The 18423-nt window shown below is 42.7% G+C and overlaps 1 pseudogene; it reads left to right on the top strand.

Moving 5' to 3' along the window:
• Window positions 1-1110: 1110 nt before the first annotated feature.
• LOC110594409 overlaps window positions 1111-18423 on the top strand; it is a 35562-nt pseudogene continuing 18249 nt past the window's right edge.

The raw sequence follows: 18423 nt of genomic DNA, 5'->3' as shown, positions 1-18423 counted from the left end.
CATTTGGGAGGCTTAGTTGAGTGGATTGCCTGAGGCTGCAGGTTTGAGACCCACCCAGGTAACTTGGCGAGACCTCATCTCTACAATAAATCAAAAATTAGCTGGGCATGGTAGCGTGCGCCTGTAGTTCCAGCTACTTGGAAGACTGAGGTGGAAGGATTGCTGGAGCCCAGCAGGTCAAGGCTGTGGTAGCTGGGAGTGGCCACTGCACTTGTCTGGGCGACCGAGAAAGGAAAAGAAAAGAAAAAAAAAAATACACAGGCACACTCCAAATTGATGAAAGATGTCAACCCAGAGATTCGATTAGCTCCATATGTCCTGGGCAAAGTAAATACACAGGAAACAATAATGAGCTACACTGTGGTCTACAAACAAAAAGAAGAAGAAGGAGAAGGAGAGAGAGAGAGAGAGAGAGAGAGAGAGAGAGAGAGATTTTAGAAAATGCAGAAACTAAACAAGCAAGAAAAAGAATGACAGTTGACACTTCAACATAGAAAAACTGAGATGGATATCAATGGAGCACCATTTTTTAAGTACTAAAAGAAATCTGTCAACCCAGAAACCCATACCCATCAGCAATATTGCCTCCAAATAAAGATCCTTTCATAAAAGTGAAAATGAAAACATTTTATTGAAAACAGCATTAAGAAGAAAAAAAAACGATAGTGAATTTTCAAGTCTAAAGGAAAATAAGCACAGGTTGAAAACTGGAAATGCAGGAAGGAATGAAGAGAATCAGAAAAGATAATACACAGATAAATGTTCATATATATTGTTTTATGTAGTAGTATCAGAAATGTCTCCCAGAGAGTAAAATGAATGCAGAATTAATATACATGACAACAGTAACACAAAAATCTGGAAAGGTAAAAGTTGAATTAAAAGTTTCCTAAGGTTTTAGCATTTCAGGGGAAGGGGTTAAAGTAATTAAGTATATCAAACTATATAGGGTTCATGACTAAGTCATATCTAAAATTCTGTTGTTAACTGCAAATACCACCCCCCAAAACACAACTGTATTAATTTTTCTTTCTGCCAACAGTATCTGACAGTGTCCATACCCCACAAGGTTTTGTTTCTCTATAAAGATTTAGGAATCCCTCAAACCCCATGGGTGGGAGACAGGGTGTGTCCTGTGGACTATCCGATGATCATGTTATCCCCTCCCTTCCTCCAGATGCAGAAGGGGACCCAGATGCAGAAGTCACCACATTCCCGTTATCCACACACTGCCTGCATTTCAGGTGTGGGGTCAGCAGGACAAGCTCCACAGTCATGGGGGAACCTGCATCTACCTCTTTTCCAAGCCAACCTTTCCTGGTGAGTTCGGGGTCCATACAGACTACCAGAGGGTGCATGTGTGTACTTATTTCTTCTGCCAAACCCCTTTAAGTTAGCAGAGAGTTGTTCGTAAAACAAGAGGATCTCTAATGAAAAGCCATTTCCTAGGTGCCCGTGTTTGTTGAGTAATATTCAAAGAGGTCTACTTTTTTGTACATGAAGCTGTCTTGGGATAATAGGCCAGATTTTCTTTTTTAATCAACATCACTAATATTATTTGGCTCTGCATTATTCAAATTGTCCCCCTCTTAGGAGAATCTATATCCAGAAAGCTCTATCCAAAACCTTTATCAATGTTGCTCCATGGATGTCCATCTAATTTTACGTCGAATGTTAGCTGCCAGTCTTTCTTGCTTCTTTACATTCTCTAAATTGTTTCTGTTTTCTTTGCTTTGTGACAGTGTTGCACATTGCTTACTCTGTATTTATTTAGCACAGGGAATGTGGAGTTAACTGGACCAAAACGTGCCTGGTTCTTCCTTTTTCTTTTTCTTTTTTTTAAACTGTGGTTCTCTGGGCAAATACAAGTTAGTCTTTGCCTAAACTCACCTCACTATTAATTGTAGTGATTTTTTTCTCTTCTCTTCCTCCCTACATCCCTCTTTCCTCTAAGTCTCTCTAACTTTCTCTTTCTTCCTTCTTGTTCATCACAGAACTCAACTATATCCCACATTATATTAGAAATTCATTCATTCATTTATCTTGTCTTGAGTAATAAAAGGGGTGAGATTAATATTTATGCCAGGACAACAGAAATGAAGGAAGTAGGGAAATGCAGGTTTCAAAATGAAAAGTACACTGATTGGGTTTGCATTTTAAACAGCTTAATGGGCCCGGAGTCTCCCAATTGGGTTAGATTAACAGAGAATCTCAAATCTTAGACAGTAATTCACCACCTCTTGCAGTATTTCACCAACAGTGTTTCTGAGGTTTTTATTCATGAGCATGAGAGGTTTAGGTGGAGATGGGATCTGCTGTGGAGTATTTAAGGACTGAAGGGTGTATGGTTTCCTTGGAGACCAGGAGGCCAGGTGTGTCCTACAGCAAAAAGACAAAGAGAACTCCCAGGTCTTGAGAGACAGGGGAACGCTGGGACTCTGCATCCCATGACAGTGAGTTAGAAGGCAGCAGTGCGTGTGCAGCTGACAGTGATGGGGAGGAGAAGAGTGTGACATCCACAGGAGGATGGAGGAGGGAACTGGTCCAGGACTGGGCCATGTCTGGAGCTCAGTTCCTGACTTCAGCAGGTGGAGGAGGACTCAGGATCTAGTCTCAATGTATGGAGCCTATAGCTGCAGTGGCATTTGGGGACACAGAGAAATGTAGGTTCTTGGGCCCCACCCCAGACCTTCTTGAGTTCAGGTCCAGAAAGCTGAGTCTCAGGAAGCTTTCTGGATGACTGTGATGCACAGCTGCATGGGAGACATATGTCCCCAGGGAGGGGCAAGTGGGAAGGCTTGGCTGAGCTGAGAACACTCCACAGCTGACGGTCTCCATCCTCCATTTTGCTGAAAAGTCCCATGTTCTCTTGTTACAGGGGAGGCTCCAGAGTAACCCGATGCCCCTGGCTTTGCAGAGGAAATGGCAAATGCACATGGCTAAAGCCAGTTGGAGGCGTGCTGCCCATTCCGTCCTCCCAGGGAGGCTGACCAGCTGCATACTCCAGATGCCAGTGACCAGAATAAGATCCCATTCTGACAATGCTGTCATGGACATGCAAGGGCTGGAGGGCTTGGGGATGCTCCTGCAATGCTAGGCCTTCAGGAGGCTGCAGGGGCTCCAGCCCTATGGCTGCCAAGGAGAAGCTTCAAGCCTGCTGGCTTTAGAAAATATCTTGAGGGTAGTTACACTGGGAATTGCAGGGAGATTCCTCGATGAAGCCGGAGTTGAGGGTCTGCACAGCCACCCTCAGCCCAGCCCTGGCCAGAGGTCAGCTAAGGCAGCAAGGACCCGGGGAGCAGGACATGGTCTGTCAACATCCCCCTCCAGCTAAGAGGTGACTGACGCAGACATTCGGAGACAGGCCCGCACAGTGAAGAAAGCCAGGCAGAGACTGGCAGAGGTCTTGAGGGTGCACAGGCTGGCCAGGGAAGCAGAGAGCCAGAATCCTGAAAGGAAACACTGAGAAGTGGAGGAGGAAGAGGGTGAGGCAGTGCTGAGACTGGGGATGTGGCCCCTGTTAATCAACTATGCTATTGGGAAAGCTTCAAGTTAACAGTAAGCTCTCAGTAGTTAAAAAGATTTGGGGGAAAGCCGGGCTCGGTGGCTCAGCCTGTCATCCCGTGCCTTTGGGAGGCTGAGGTGAGTGGATTACCTGAGCCCGTGGGTTCGAGACCCGCCTGGGCAGTGAGACCTCATCTCTACAATAAATAAAAAAACCAGCCGGGAGTGGTAGCGCATGCCTGTAATTCTGGCTACTCGGAAGGCTGAGGCGGAAGGATCGCCGGAGCCCAGCAGGTCGAGGCTGCAGTGGCTGGGAGCGGCTACTGCACACCAGTCTGGGCAACAGAGTGGGTTATATACAGATTTTCAACTGCTTGGGGGTGGTCAACTTGTTCAAGGGTCAACCGTATAGGAGGGGACACCCAAAAACCTGAAATTATCTGTTGGACAGCAGGCCCTTTGTAGTACAGGCTTCCCCTGTAGCATCAGTGTCCCAACTAGCATTGTTGTGAGAGGCTGCACTTGGCTTCAGTGAATTTTTTTTTTTTTAGATTCTTTCAATGTGTTTGCCCATTTCATGATGGGTGATTTATGAGAGCACCTGCCCACATCACGCTGAGTTTTCAGTAGTTTTTGACCTCAAACGGCATGACCCCCTTGCCCCACCCTCCCTATTCACCCAATCTCACCCTGAATGACTTCGCCCCCACCCTCAGATGAAAGCAGTCCTCAAAGGAAAATATTTTGCCAAAGTGAAAGAGATGAAACAAAAAATGGCAGAAGCACTAAAAGGCATCAAAATTGATGCATTTTAAAACTGTTTTAAGCAGTGGAAAAAGTGTCTTGATAGGTGTATTGCATCAAATGGAGAGTACATTGAAGGTGACTGAAGTTTAAACATGTAGAAATAAATACACATTTTCTCGTAAATAAATTTTAGGGTTTTTTTGCACCTCTTCATATGCTGATAAAAGTGTCAGTTCTTCAAGAAAAAACAAAACTATGAAAACATGCTCATCAAATCATAGAGTCCAGAAATATAAGAACTAAAGGCAAACATTGTTTGAGGTAGAAAATAGTTAACAAGAGTTGGAGACATCAGTACTCCTACTGCAATCATGGGCAGACCCTCTAGTCAGAAGATCAATCATGAAATAGGGAATTTACACAAACTCTACACCAATTGGATATAAATGAAATAGGAATTTTAAAAACCATAGAGAGAATCAATGAAACCACGTTTGTTCTTATGAGTGAGAACATGTGGTACTCAGTTCTTTGTTTCTGTGATAGATCACTCAGTAATATAGACTCGAAGTTCATCCAACTTGCTGCGAAATTCATAATTTTGTCCTTCTTTATGGCTGCATAATATTCCATCATGTATATCTACCACTTTTTTAAATCTAGAAGACATTTTTAAAAACTTAAATAAATGGAAAGTCATCCCATATTCATGTCTTTCTTCCTTATTACAAATTAGAATAATTCAGATGGTAATACATCCCAAAGCAATGTATACATTCAATGCAACTCTTATCAAAAACCCAATGGCCACTTTTGCAGAACCTAGATTGACTTTTAGCAAAACATTTATGGAAATCAGTATGGAGATTTTCCAAAGAAATAAAAGTAGGTCTACCACTTCTTTTTTTTTTTGAGTTGGAGTCTCACTCTGTCGCCCAGACTGGAGTGCTCACGGCCACTGCAGCCTCGACCTGCTGGGCTCCAGTGATCCTTCTGCCTCAGCCTTCCAAGTAGCTGGAACTACAGGCACGTGCTACCATGCCCAGCTAGTTTTTTATTTATTGTAGAGATGAGGTCTTGCCAAGTTGCCCAGGCAGGTCTCAAACCCATGGGCTCAGGCAATCCACTCACCTCAGAGTCCCAAAGGCACGGGTTACAGACTGAGCCACAAAGTCCAACTTCTTTTTTTAATTCAACTGTTCCTCTTTGGGAGACCCTGAAAACTTCATTTCTGTGTCATCTCCACTAGAACCTAAGCTCTTGCAACAGAGATTTTTGTCCATGGCTACAACCCCAGTGCCTAGACCAGCCCTCTGAGGTGTAGTGGGTACTCAAAAGGCACCTGTTGAACAGAACGAGTTCTTCTCAAGATACAACACATCATAACAAAAAAAGATATTCATCAGGTGCAGCTACTCCCAGGAGGATCCTTCAGACAGGACTGAATTCTTTCTTTCTTTTCTTTTCTTTTTTTTTTTTTTGAGTTGGAGTCTCACTCCATTGCTCAGGTAGAGTGTAATGGCACACTCATGGCCACCCCAGCATCAACCTGCTGGGCTCCAATGATCCTTCCGCTTCAGCCTTCCAAGTAGCCAGAACTATAGGCACATGCTACCACACTCAGCTAGTTTTTTATTTTATTATAGATACAAGGTCTCACCAAGTTGTCTGGGCTGGTTTTGAACCCGCAGGCTCAGGCAATCCACTAGCATTGGCCTCCCAAATTGCTGGGATTACAGGCTGAGTCACTGAACCTGGCCTGAATTATTTCTTAAGCTCATCCTCCCTCTCTCCAGATACCCACAGAGAATTGACCCAAGGCATTTGCTACTTTCCAACTTTGTTTTTCTTTGTCAAGATTGGCTTGACTATTCAAGGACTATTGCAATTCTATATAAATGTGAGCACCTTGAGAACTCACTAAGAATTGTGTGTGTATACATATATATATTTATAATGAAACACTATTCAGTCTTAAAAAAGAATGAAATAATGTCTTTCGCAGTCTCCTGATGGAATTGGAGATCATCATCTTGAATGAAAATCAAATATTGAGCCGGGCTCGGCGGCTCAGCCTGTAATCCCGCGCTTTGGGAGGCTGAGGTGAGTGGATTGCCTGAGCCCACGGGTTTGAGACCCACATGGGCAACTTGGCGAGACCTCATCTCTACAATAAATCAAAAAAATTAGCCAGGTGTGGTAGCGCGTGCCTGTAGTTCCAGCTACTTGAAAGGCTGAGGTGGAAGGGTCACCAGAGCCCCGCAGGTCGAGGCTGCAGTGGCCAGGAGCGGCCACTGCACTCCAGTCTGAGGGACAGAGTGAGACTCCAACTCAAAAAAACCAAAAAACCAAAAACCAAATATTGGATGATCTCACTTGTAAGCAGGACCTAAGCTAAGAGTCCGCAAAGGCATGTAGCGTGGTATAGTGGACATTGGCAATTAAAAATTGGGAGGATGGGAAAGAGGGTAGAGATGAGAAATCACCTACTGGGTAAACACTCACTCATGAAAGTGGTGGGTTCACTTAAAACCTGGACTTCTCCACCACTATACAAATCTGCCATGTAACCAAAAACCATCTGTGCCCCTGAAGCTATTGAAACAAACAGACAAAATATATTAAATTTTTTTATTCTAAGAAATGCCAGTTGTTTCTTAAAAATAGGTAAGTAAACTAACAACTCTAGTCATGAACTTGACACCAGATGATATTTTGAGTCAAATAAAAAAGACTTATTAAAAATAATAAGTGGATGGCCCAAAGTGGGGGAGAGATGGCTTCTCTTCCTTCTGCAGGTATCAGTACAGGGCTTTGATGTCTTGAGAGTGCCAATGAGTACAAAACTGCCCTAGGATAAGGGGGCAGGCATTTTGGGAAGCACTGGGGACAGCTGGGGTGGCCTAGCCAACAGCAGTCTCAAGAGGCCCCGGCATTCACAGAAGTCCTGAGCTACCCTTATCAAGTGGACCTCAGTGAAACATGGGATGCTGGTCGAAGACCCTTTCTCAACATCAGCTGCCCATCAGCACCCTCTGTGCTACATTTTTTTTGAGACCCAGGTGTGGGTAACTTAGGGTACAGATCCAAAGTATTTCTGATCACAGCCAGGGTTGAGAACCAAGACTGCTTCTGAGCTCCGTAGGAAAACCTTTAGACTTTAAAGCAGACCTGTCCAATCTGCAGCCTGTGGGCTGCACATGACCCAAGATAGCTAGCAGTGCAGTCCCACAAAATTGTTTAGCGTCATGTGTTTTTAGCATTTATTTTTCTTGTGACCCCACGCGTAGTTCCATTTTTGAAGCTCACAATCACATCTTATTCGACATTGCTTTTTGGCAGCATGCACATTTGTGAGCAACTGTTTTCAATGATGAAGCCCATGAAGAGCAAAGTTCAAACACATTTCTGATGAGTACCTTGAACACTAAGAATTGCGACCACTTCCATCAGACCAGACATTGATAGGTTCGTTTTACAAAAGCAAGGTCAAATTTCCCACTAGTTTTATATCGTTGTCATTTTTTAAAACTTTATAATAAAAATATTAAAAACAAAAAAGCCTTATTTTTTATATATACTAGCTATGTTATATAATTTACGGGTGGCTCGAGACAATTCTTCTTTACTCAGTATGGCCCAGGGAAACCAAAAAACTGAACACCCTTGGCTCTAGCGGTACCTGGGAGCAGCTTTAAGTTGTTAAAATCTGCCTCATTTAGCCAGGCACAGTGGCTCAACCCTGTAATCCCAGCCCTTTGGTAGGCTGAGGCTAGAGGATTGCCTGAGTCCAGGGGTTTGAGACCAGCCTGGGCAACTTAGTGAGACCTCGTCTCTACAGTAAATAAAAAAATTAGCCAGGCATGGTTGCAGACATCTGTAGTTCCAGCTACTTGGAAGGCTGAGGTGGAAGGATCGCTTGAACCCAGCAAGTTGATGCTGCGGTGACTGTGAGCATGCCACTGCACTCCAGTCTGGGCAATAGAATGAGATTCCAACTCAAACCACCCTCCCCCCCCCAAAAAAACAAAATCCACTTCATTTGATGACTGTGTCCTTGCAGAATAGTGGAGAACATTATTCTGGGGACATTTGGGATATGTGAGAAAAGTTTGGGGGCAGATGAGAGCTGTGTATACAGCAAATAATGCAGAAGGTAGGGACCCAACTGATGCAAAACTCACTTATAAGCTGGCCAGCTTAGACCTGACCATTGACAAGAACTTCTAGTGAACTTTTTTGAAAAGTCAGTTCTTTATTGTCATGAGGGCTAAGGAATGACAGGGGAGGGGAGAGAAAGCAGAGTACTCAACCCTAGAGAGCTAGTGGGGAGGTTAAGTGCTTTTTTTTTTTAAGCAGCAGGTGGAATTGGGGAGTTGTGAGTCCTAAGTGGTATTAGCAGCGGGAGATAGACACGAACATAGCAAAGCCAAGTTGTGAGAATTCAGTAAACCTTCCCTGAAGGTGAAGGGGGACCCCCCCAACCCCCAGAATTTATTTATAAAAAATTGTGTATTGATTCTTACATGTTTAAACTTCAGTCACCTTCAAAGTCCTCTCTGTTTGCTACACCTATTGAGATGCGGCCTAGGTGACAGAGTGAGATCCTGTCTCAAGATAAAATAAGAGAGGGGGCAGTGTAGTCCATTTAAAAATGGGGAAAATTTGTTTCTCATTGCAGCCCATGTGCAACTCCGGAAGTAGTCTTCTATAAGAACACAACAAAAAATGTAAGATAATAGATTGAACTGCACACAATTGCCAATACCTGCTTCCAGCTTTTTCTTTTTCTTTTTTTTTGAGTCGCAATCTCACTCTGTTGCCCAGGCTGGAGTGCAGTGGCCAAACTCATGGCTACTGTAGCCTCAATCTGCTGGGCTCAGGCGATCCTTCTGCCTCAACCTTCCAGGTAGCTGAAACTACAGGCATACGCCACTACACCTGGCTAATTTTTTGATTTATTGTAGAGACCAGGTCTCGCCAAGTTGTCCAGGCTGATCTCGAACCTCTGGACTCAGGCAATCCTCTCACCTTGGCCTCCCAAAGTGCTGGGATTACAGGCTCGAGCCATCATGCCTGGCCCCTGCTGCCAGTTTTTAACTTACACAGATAACAATTTTATGTGGCTTATCTTCATTCACTAAGTTGTAGAGTTCTTGGAAGTGATATTGGACTATTTTTTGCTTGTATATCAAGGCTATGGATGCAAAATCACATCCTGGTGGACTGTCCCCTGTTACAATAGGCATTCACATTCTGATGTAATTGACAGTGAAGAATAAAGAGTTTACTTTTGGTTTTAAGCACTAACACCCTTCAGACTGATGAATTTTGTATCCCCTTGAAAAAGACCAGACCAGTCTGGTCAGGCTTGGTGGCTCAGCCTGTAATCTCAGCACTTTGGGAGGCTGTGGTGAGTGGATTGCCTGAGTCCACGAGTTCGAGACCAGTCTGGGCAACTTGGTGAGACCTCTTCTCTACAGTAAATCAAAAATTAGCCGGGTGTGGTAGTGCATGCCTGTATTTCCAGAGGCTTAGAAGGTTGAGGCAGAAGGATTGCTGGAGCTCAGCATGCCAACGCTGGAATAGCGGTGAGTGTACCACCATACTCCAGCCTGGGCAATAAAGTAAGACTCCTACTCCAAAAAAAAAACAAAAAAATAAAACACTAAGCCAGGGAAACCCTGTGAGGAATACAAAGAAGGAATTAGCATTTTAGGAGTCTGTATTAAATCCTTTGTTGGTTCCTGAATGCCATTGGGTCACCCACTTTATGTTTCTCCTAGGAACACATCTTGATTTTTCAACATAGCTCTTAATTTCTTGACTACAAAGCAGAACAGTGTGTTAAATTCAGGTAACTTTGTCATTACCAAGGCCTGACACAGTGGCTCATGCCTGTAGTCCCAGTGCTTTAGGAGGCCAGGGTGAGAGGATCACTGGAGGACAGGAGTTCAAGCCCAGCCTGGATAATATCCTGAGGCCCCATCTCTACAAAAAAATGAAAAAAATAGCCAGGCATGGTGGTACACCCGTAGTCCCAGCTACTCTGAAGACTGAGGCAGGAGGATTTCTTAAGCCCAGGAGCTGGGGGCTGCAGAGAGCTATGATCACATCACTGCACTGCAGCCTGGGTGATAGAGTAAGATGGTCTCAAAATCTTTTTTTTTAATAAAAAAAATCACGCCAGGCAAAACAATAGTGATAGTTTGGATAGATTTGGTTGTCTTTCTCCTAACAGTGTGTGAAGACATTTCATTAAATTTTTAATAAACTTTATCAAATGAGTACATTTTAAATAACTTTATAGAGAGGGTGTGTATACTCTGAAGGTTTAAGGTGACATGGCTGATGAATCATTTGAATAAAGTCAAAATAAAATAAATATTCACTGTCACACAAATACTTATGAGGGAAAAAGCATGGAAATTTTATACCAGAATGTTAACAGTGGTCATCTCTTGGTAGTAGAGTTATGAGAAGTTTTCAATTTTGCCTGTCTGTATTTTTTAATTTTTCCCACAATAAACACAGATTCCTTTTATAATGATTTAAGAAATACAGAATAGAGTGTTCAAAACATTAGTGCTAAAAAATACCAGCATCTGCTGGACATGGTGGCTCATGCCTGTAATCCCAGCACTTTGGGAGGCTGAGGTTGGAGGACCACTTGAGCCCAGGAGTTTGAGACCAGCCTAGGCAATGTAGTGAGGCCTCGTCATTACAGAAAATAAAAAGTTAACTGAGCATGGAGGTGTGTGCTGAGAGTCACAGCTACTCAGGAGGCTGAGGTGGGAGAATGCCTGAGCCCAGGAGGTCAAGGCTGCAGTGAGCTGTGATTATGCCATTGTACACTAGCTTGGGTGACAGAGTGAGACCCTGACTCAAAATCTCCACACACACCCCAAAAAAACCCCACACCAGCATCATCATATTGTCTTCTAGGCTCAGTCATCTGGTGGCAAATAGCAAGATTTTTTAAAGATATAGTGTGCTGTCCTGTCACCCAGGCTGGAGTACACTGGCATGATCATAGCTCACAGCAACTTCCAATTCCTAGGATCAATAAATACTCCAGCCTTAGCCTCCCCAGCAGCCAGGACTACAGGTTCATGCCACCACTCAAGGTTAATTTTATGTTTGGTAGAGATGATATCTTACTATGGTGCCCAGGTAGGTCTTGAACTCCTGGCCTCAAGGGATCCTCCTGCCTTGACTTTCCAAAATTCTGGGATTACAGGTATAAGCCACTGTGCCTAGCCCAGGATCTCTTTTTTATAAGGCTAAATAATATTCCATTGTGTGTGTGTGTGTGTGTGTGTGTGTGTGTGTGTGTACCACACTTTATGTGTTCTTTTGAATAATACTGCAGTGAACGCAGGATACCTGTATGAGATGGTGAATTTATTTCCTTGAAATAAGCCAAACGCAGAGAAAAAAATGCTGCATGATCTCACATACGGAATCATTTTTTAAAGAATGCAGAGAAGCAGAGTAGAATGATTGCTATCAGGAGAAGAGGATATGGAGTGATGTGCGTAAAGGGTACACACTTGCAGGTATGTTGAATGAACAGGTCTGGAGCTCTCAGATGTGACATGAGGACTTAGTCTATTTGTGCTACTGAGAATAGCTAAGCACTTTATAAAGAACAGACATTTATTCTCACAGTTCTGGAGGCTAGGAGGTCCAACGTCAAGGGACAGCAGGATAAGGATCAGTTTCTCTGCTTCCAGGATGGTATCTTGAATGCTTGAGAGAGAGAGAGAGAGAGAGAGGAAGACAGAGAGACAGACAGACAGAGTTACAGAGAGAGAGAGAGACAGAGATGGAGAAAGAGACAGAGAGATACAGAGGGACATAGAGAGAGCTAGAGAGAGACAGAGAGACAGAGAGACAAAGAAAGACAGAGAAACTGAGAAAGACAGAATGGGAGTTCTGGGAAGATGGCGACAGCATAGGTGGAATTGTGATATTCTCCAAACGTGAGTTCTCAAAAAGACTCTTACTTTTCTTCCCCCACCCCTGCCCACCACCAGCTGCACCGGTCCAAGGCTCGGGGACACTCGGTCCCATGCAGGGCCGAATACTGCGGCCCCCAGCTGCTGCTGCTTCACTATACGTGACCCCTGCCTGCGTGGGAGTCTTGGATCTTGGTTCCTTCCCTGGCTACGTCATCTCGCCCAGCACCCAGCACCAAGCCACTGGTCATTCAGGGAGGCTCTGGGCCCCCGCCCCTCAGAGATACCGGTTCCATTTCTGGCTGAAGTACCCTGTGAGGGGCCCAGGGCCATGCTCGCTGCTCACCACCTGCCCTTTGGAGCTTTGGAGCTCTGGAGCTCTGGGCACACCCTGGCTGAGGCACAGAGCGTGACCCCCTGCTTGTGCAAGGGAACAGCATATCTTAAGGAGGTGCTGATCAGAGGCTCTCAGATCCAGAGGAGGGAACTCACGACTCCCTCCTCCACCCCAGCCTGCTGGTGGCACCCTGGATCCAGCACCCAGCTGTGCAGCTGATCCCCGGTGCCTCGTACATCACCACAGCCCACCATAGTGGATTGCCCAGGGACCCAGACGAGCAGAGAGAAAGGATCTGTGAAAGAGGAGCTGCCAACTCAACCATTCTCCAGGCAGAGATTTGCATTGTCCCGCCCACCTATGAGCAGCCTCCACCTCGGTTCCTAAGGTAACATGCTAAACAGGAGCCAAATCCCCTCCCCTACGCTGAATCAGACACAGGCAACTAAGCATCACAGACCACCCAGGCAGCAAGCTAAAAGAACAAACCGAAGCTGCAAGTAAATGTAGCTGCCTGCAATGAAAGCAAAGGGGAGAGACTAGAGATCAGAGTTGAAGAGACTTTAGACACTCAGGAAAGATTCCAGAGCTAGTCTGATTTCTTATTTTGACTTCTGATTTTATCATTTTGACTGTTTGTTTTGCACACTTTTGTTTACTTTTTGACTTACATTATCTGTTTGTGTTAGGCAAAACGCATCAAAAGGCATGATTTTATTGGTCTGTCTTTGTGTAGCTCCCAGTATTCTTTAGGGAATTTTGCTTGCAGGTTTTTTTTTTACTTCTCTCTGGCCTTGTGTCTCTTTTGCACCTGTTAGTTGGTATGCATGTCTGTTTTCCCTCTCACTCTTCTCTCTTTCTAACATCCTATTGACCCCCCTTCCTCCATTACTTTCCTCTTTTGTACCTCCTTTTGCTCTAGGGACCAAACCTACATCCCGCTGCACAGACAGATTGTAGGCAGTGGGAAATATGTTCCAGTGTGCTCATACATCTGTTGGCAGAAGCTGGAATCAGCATATAGATTCTGAATCACAGCTTCCTCCTCAATTAAACCTCAAAACTGCAAAAAGTACAGGCTGCAGCCTACACTCTAACCTCAAAAGTGAACAAAGCCAGAGGACCCTCATAAGGAAGAACAGAAGATTGCACAAGCAAAGCAAAGGCAATCCCACCATCCCTGAGAAACATAATTAAAGAAGGGGAGGGAAAGGGAGAGAGAGTAAAGTCTACACGAAAGAAGAAAAACCAAAAGAAGAATATGGGCCTCTCCCAGACCCCTGGGAGGGGAGGGCAGACACTGAGAAAACTGACTTCGGAATGCAAACAATGAGGAACCCTCAGAATGACTGGTCTCAAACTACAAACCTAGATATCAAGACATTAATGGAGAGATTAAAAAGAATTGAGGAGGGACAAGAAGAAGCTAGGAAGGAGCTGATAACTGAGATAACAGTGATAAAGAATACTGTGAATTAAATAAATAACAAACTGATAAGCATGGAAAGCAGAATTACACAAGCAGAAGAATCTCAGAGCTTGAAGACCAAAATATAGAACTAATCAAAACTGTTAAAGACACAGAAAACAAGCTTAAAAAGACAGAACAAAACCTTCAAGAGATGAACGACTACTTCAAGAAACTGAACCTAAGAGTAATTGCCTTCCTGAGGCAGAAAGAGAGACAGAGAACACACTGGAATAAACTTTCCATGAGATTATTCAAGAAAACTTCCCTTATCTAATCAGTGATGCAAAAATTCAAACACAAGAGATTCAGAGAACCCCTGCAAGACAACAAATGAGAAGACCAACTCCTAGACACATAATAATTTGCCTAAACAAAATAGGTATAAAAAAAATCCTAAAGGCAACAAGAGAAAAAGGCCAGATCACTTACCATGGAAGACCAATTAGAAAAGCAGCAGATTTATCTACAGAAACCCTGAAGGATAGGAGAGCTTGGAGCCCTATCTTCAAAGTCCTAAAGGATAAACACTTTCAAACAAGAATAACATACCCAGCCAAGTTAAGCTTCATCAGCAAAGGAGAATTAAAATCTTTCCCAGATATCAAATCCCTAAGAACGTATGCTGCCACCAGACCACCTCTACATGAAACATTTAAGAAAGTACTAAACACAGAAGAAATGGAAAAAGAACAACATTCTTCATGAGAGTACAGGAAAAAGATTAAAATACACATGAACCAACTTCCAAACCAATGAAAGACAAAAAAAACCAAGTGGAGGAATAACAACTCTATAAGAACTATGATAGGGACAAACTCTCACATTTCAATAATTAGCCTAAATGTGAATGGACTAATTGCACCACTGAAAAGACATAGAATGGCAAAATGGATAAGATATCACCAGGAAACAACATACTGCCTTCAAGAGACCCATCTCACTAGAAAGGACATGCACAGTCTCAAAGTAAGAGGCTGGGAAACAAATTTTTAGGCAAATGAACAACAAAACAAAGGAGGAGTCGCAGTCCTAATTTCAGACAAAATACCATTTAAGCTATCAAAAATTTAAAAAGATACAGAGGGCTACTACATAATGATAAAAGGTTCACTCCATCAACAAGAAATATCTATCCTAAACATATATGCACCCAACATAGGAGTGCCAACTTTCATAAAGCAGCTTCTAGGAAAATTAAAGAAAGATATTGACTCTAACACCATCATAACTGGGGACTTTAATAGCCCACTCACAACCCTAGACAGATCATCAGGACAAAAAACCAGCAATGAGATCTGGAACCTCAATGTGACTCTTGACCAAATGGACTTAACCGATACCTACAGAACACTCCATCCAAAGACCACAGAATACATATTCTATTCATCACCACATGGAATGTACTCTAAGATTGACCACACGCTTGGCCATAAATCAAGCATAAGCAAATTCAAAAGGACCGAAATTTTACCATGCACCTTCTTGGACCACAGTGGAATAAAAATAAACTTTAACACCAACAAGGTTCCCCCAAAACCCACAAAGACATGGACACTAAACAGCATGATGCTAAACAACTCCTGGGTCAATGATGAAATCAAAACAGAGATCAAAAGATACCTGGAAACCAATGAAAATGAAGAAACATCTTACCAAAATCTCTGGGATGCCATGAAAGCTGTAGTAAGAGGGGAATTTATATTACTACAAATGCACATGAATAAAATGGAAGAATCACAAATCAACAGCCTAATAAGCCACCTAGGGAAGCTGAAAAAACAAGACCACAAAAACCCTAATTTCAGCAGAAGAATCCAGATCACCAAAATAAAAGCCCAAATCCAGAACATAGAAGACAAAAAGACAATACAAAAAATCAATAAAACAAAAAGCTGGTTCTTCTAAAGGATAAACAAGATTGATGGTCCCCTAGCTAGACTGACCAAGAAAAAGAGAGAAAAAAAACAAATAAGCACAATCAGAAACACAAAAGATGAAGTCACATCTGACCCTGAAGAAATACAAAAGATCATTAGAGAGTACTATGTATACTTGTATGGAAACAAACTTGAAAACCTTAAGGAAATGAAGGACTTTCTGTCATCACACAACCTGCCTAGGTTGAAACAAGAAGAAATCAAGACCCTAAATAGACCTATAACAATCAAGGAAATAGACTACATAATAAGAAAATTACCTACAAAAAAAAAAAAGCCCTGGACCAGATGGCTTTCCAGCAGAATTCTACAAGACATTTAAAGAGGAGCTGATACCAATCCTACTGAAGGTTTTCTAGGCGATTGAGAAAGATGGAACTCTCCCCAAATCATTTTATGAAGCTAACATCACTTTGATACCCAAGCCAGGTAAAGACCCAACAAAGAAAGATAACTACAGGCCAATATCTTTGATGAACATAGATGCTAAAATCCTCAACAAGATCCTAGCAAACCAGATTCAACAACACATCTCAAAAATCATCCATCATGACCAAGTAGGTTTCATACCTGGGATGCTAGACTGGTTCAGCATTCGTAAAACCATAAATGTAATTAAATACATCAACAGATGTCAAAGCAAAAACCACATGATTATATCATTAAATGCAGAAAAAGCTTTTGATAAAATCCAGTATCCCTTCTTGATAAAAACCCTCGAATGCCTAGACATACAGGGAACAAACCTCAAAATAGTAAAAGCCATCTACGAGAAACCCACAGGCAGCATACTCCTAAACGGACAAAAATTGGAACCATTTCCCTTGAAAACTGGAACATGACAAGGATGCCCACTCTCATCCCTCCTGTTCAATATAGCATTGGAATTCCTGGCTAGAGCAATCAGAGAAGAGAAGGCAATCAGGTATATCCAAATAGGAAAAGAGGAAGTCAAGTTATCTCTCTTTGCAGATGACATGATTGTGTACCTTGAAAACCCAAGAGAATCTGTCAAAAACCTCCTTACACTGATAAAGGACTTTGGCAAAGTCTCAGGATATAAATTAAATGTGCAAAAGACAATCGCATTTCTTTACGCCAATAATAAACAGAAACCCAAATAAAAAGCACAATTCCATTCACAATAGCCACACACACAAAAAAATGAAATACTTTGGCATCTTCCTAACCGCAAACGTGAAAGACCTTTACAATGAAAAATACAAAACACTACTCAAGCAAATCAAAGATGACACAAACAAGTAGAAAAATATCCCATGCTCATGGATTGGAAGAATCAACATTGTGAAGATGTCCATCTTACCGAAGGCAATCTACAGACTCAATGCAATACCTATCAAATTACCAACAACATTCTTCTCAGACCTACAAAAAACAGCACAGGAATTCATATGGAAACACAAACGACCAAGAATAGCTAGAACAATCCTCAGCAAAACAAAAAAAACAAAGCAGGTGGTATCACATTACCAGACTTCAAACTTTAGTATAAAGCTACAATCATCAAAACAGCTTGGTATTGGTACAGGAACAGACATGTAGACTGATGGAATAGAATTGAGATTCCAGTAGCAAAACCTCAATTTCTCAACCAACTCATCTTCGACAAAGCCTCCACCACCTACCACTGGGGAGAGGAGAACCTATTCTGTAGATGGTGCTGGGAAAACTGGCTGACCACATGCAGAAGATTGAAACAGGACCCCTATCTATCCCCATACACAAAAATTAACTCTTAATGGATCTGAGACCTAAATGTAAAACCTTATACCATAAGAACCTTAGAAAATGAAGGACATACCCTTATGGAAATTGGAACTGGCATCCAATTACTGAACAAAACCCGAAACCCACAGCCCATAAGAGAGAATATAGACAAGTGGGACCTCATTAAACTGACAAGTTTCTGCAAAGCCAAGAAACCATCAAGAGAGCAGGGAGACAGACTACAGACTGGGAAAAAGTATTTGCCAACTCCAGGTCTGACAAAGGCTTAACATCTTGGATCTACAAGGAACTCAAATGTGCTGAAAAGAAAAAACAAACAACCCCACTATAAAATGGGCAAAAGATATGAACAGACAATTCACAAAGGAAGACATCCGAGCAGCCAACAGACACATGAAGAAATGTTCAACCTCACTAATCATCAGAGAGATGCAAATTAAAACCACACTGAGATACCACCTAATTCCAGTCAGAATGGCCATTATCAATAACTTAAAAAATAACAGTTGCTGGAGAGTTGTGGTGAAATAGGAACACTTCTACACTGTTAGTGGAAGTGCAAAGTAGTGCAACCTCTGTGGAAAGCAGTGTGGTGATTCCTAAAAGCTCTAAATATCGACCTCCCATATGACCCTGCAATCCCTAAACTGGGAATATACCCTAAAGAACTCAAATCACTCTATAAAAAAGATACCTGCACACGTATGTTTATCGCAG

The sequence above is a fragment of the Carlito syrichta genome, unplaced genomic scaffold (assembly GCF_000164805.1).
Source record: "Carlito syrichta isolate Samal-C Ts95f unplaced genomic scaffold, Tarsius_syrichta-2.0.1 Scaffold315171, whole genome shotgun sequence".
Taxonomy (NCBI): Eukaryota; Metazoa; Chordata; class Mammalia; order Primates; family Tarsiidae; genus Carlito; species Carlito syrichta.
The sequence above is the reverse complement of the archived record's forward strand: the minus strand, read 5'-3'. Positions and strand labels throughout refer to the sequence as shown.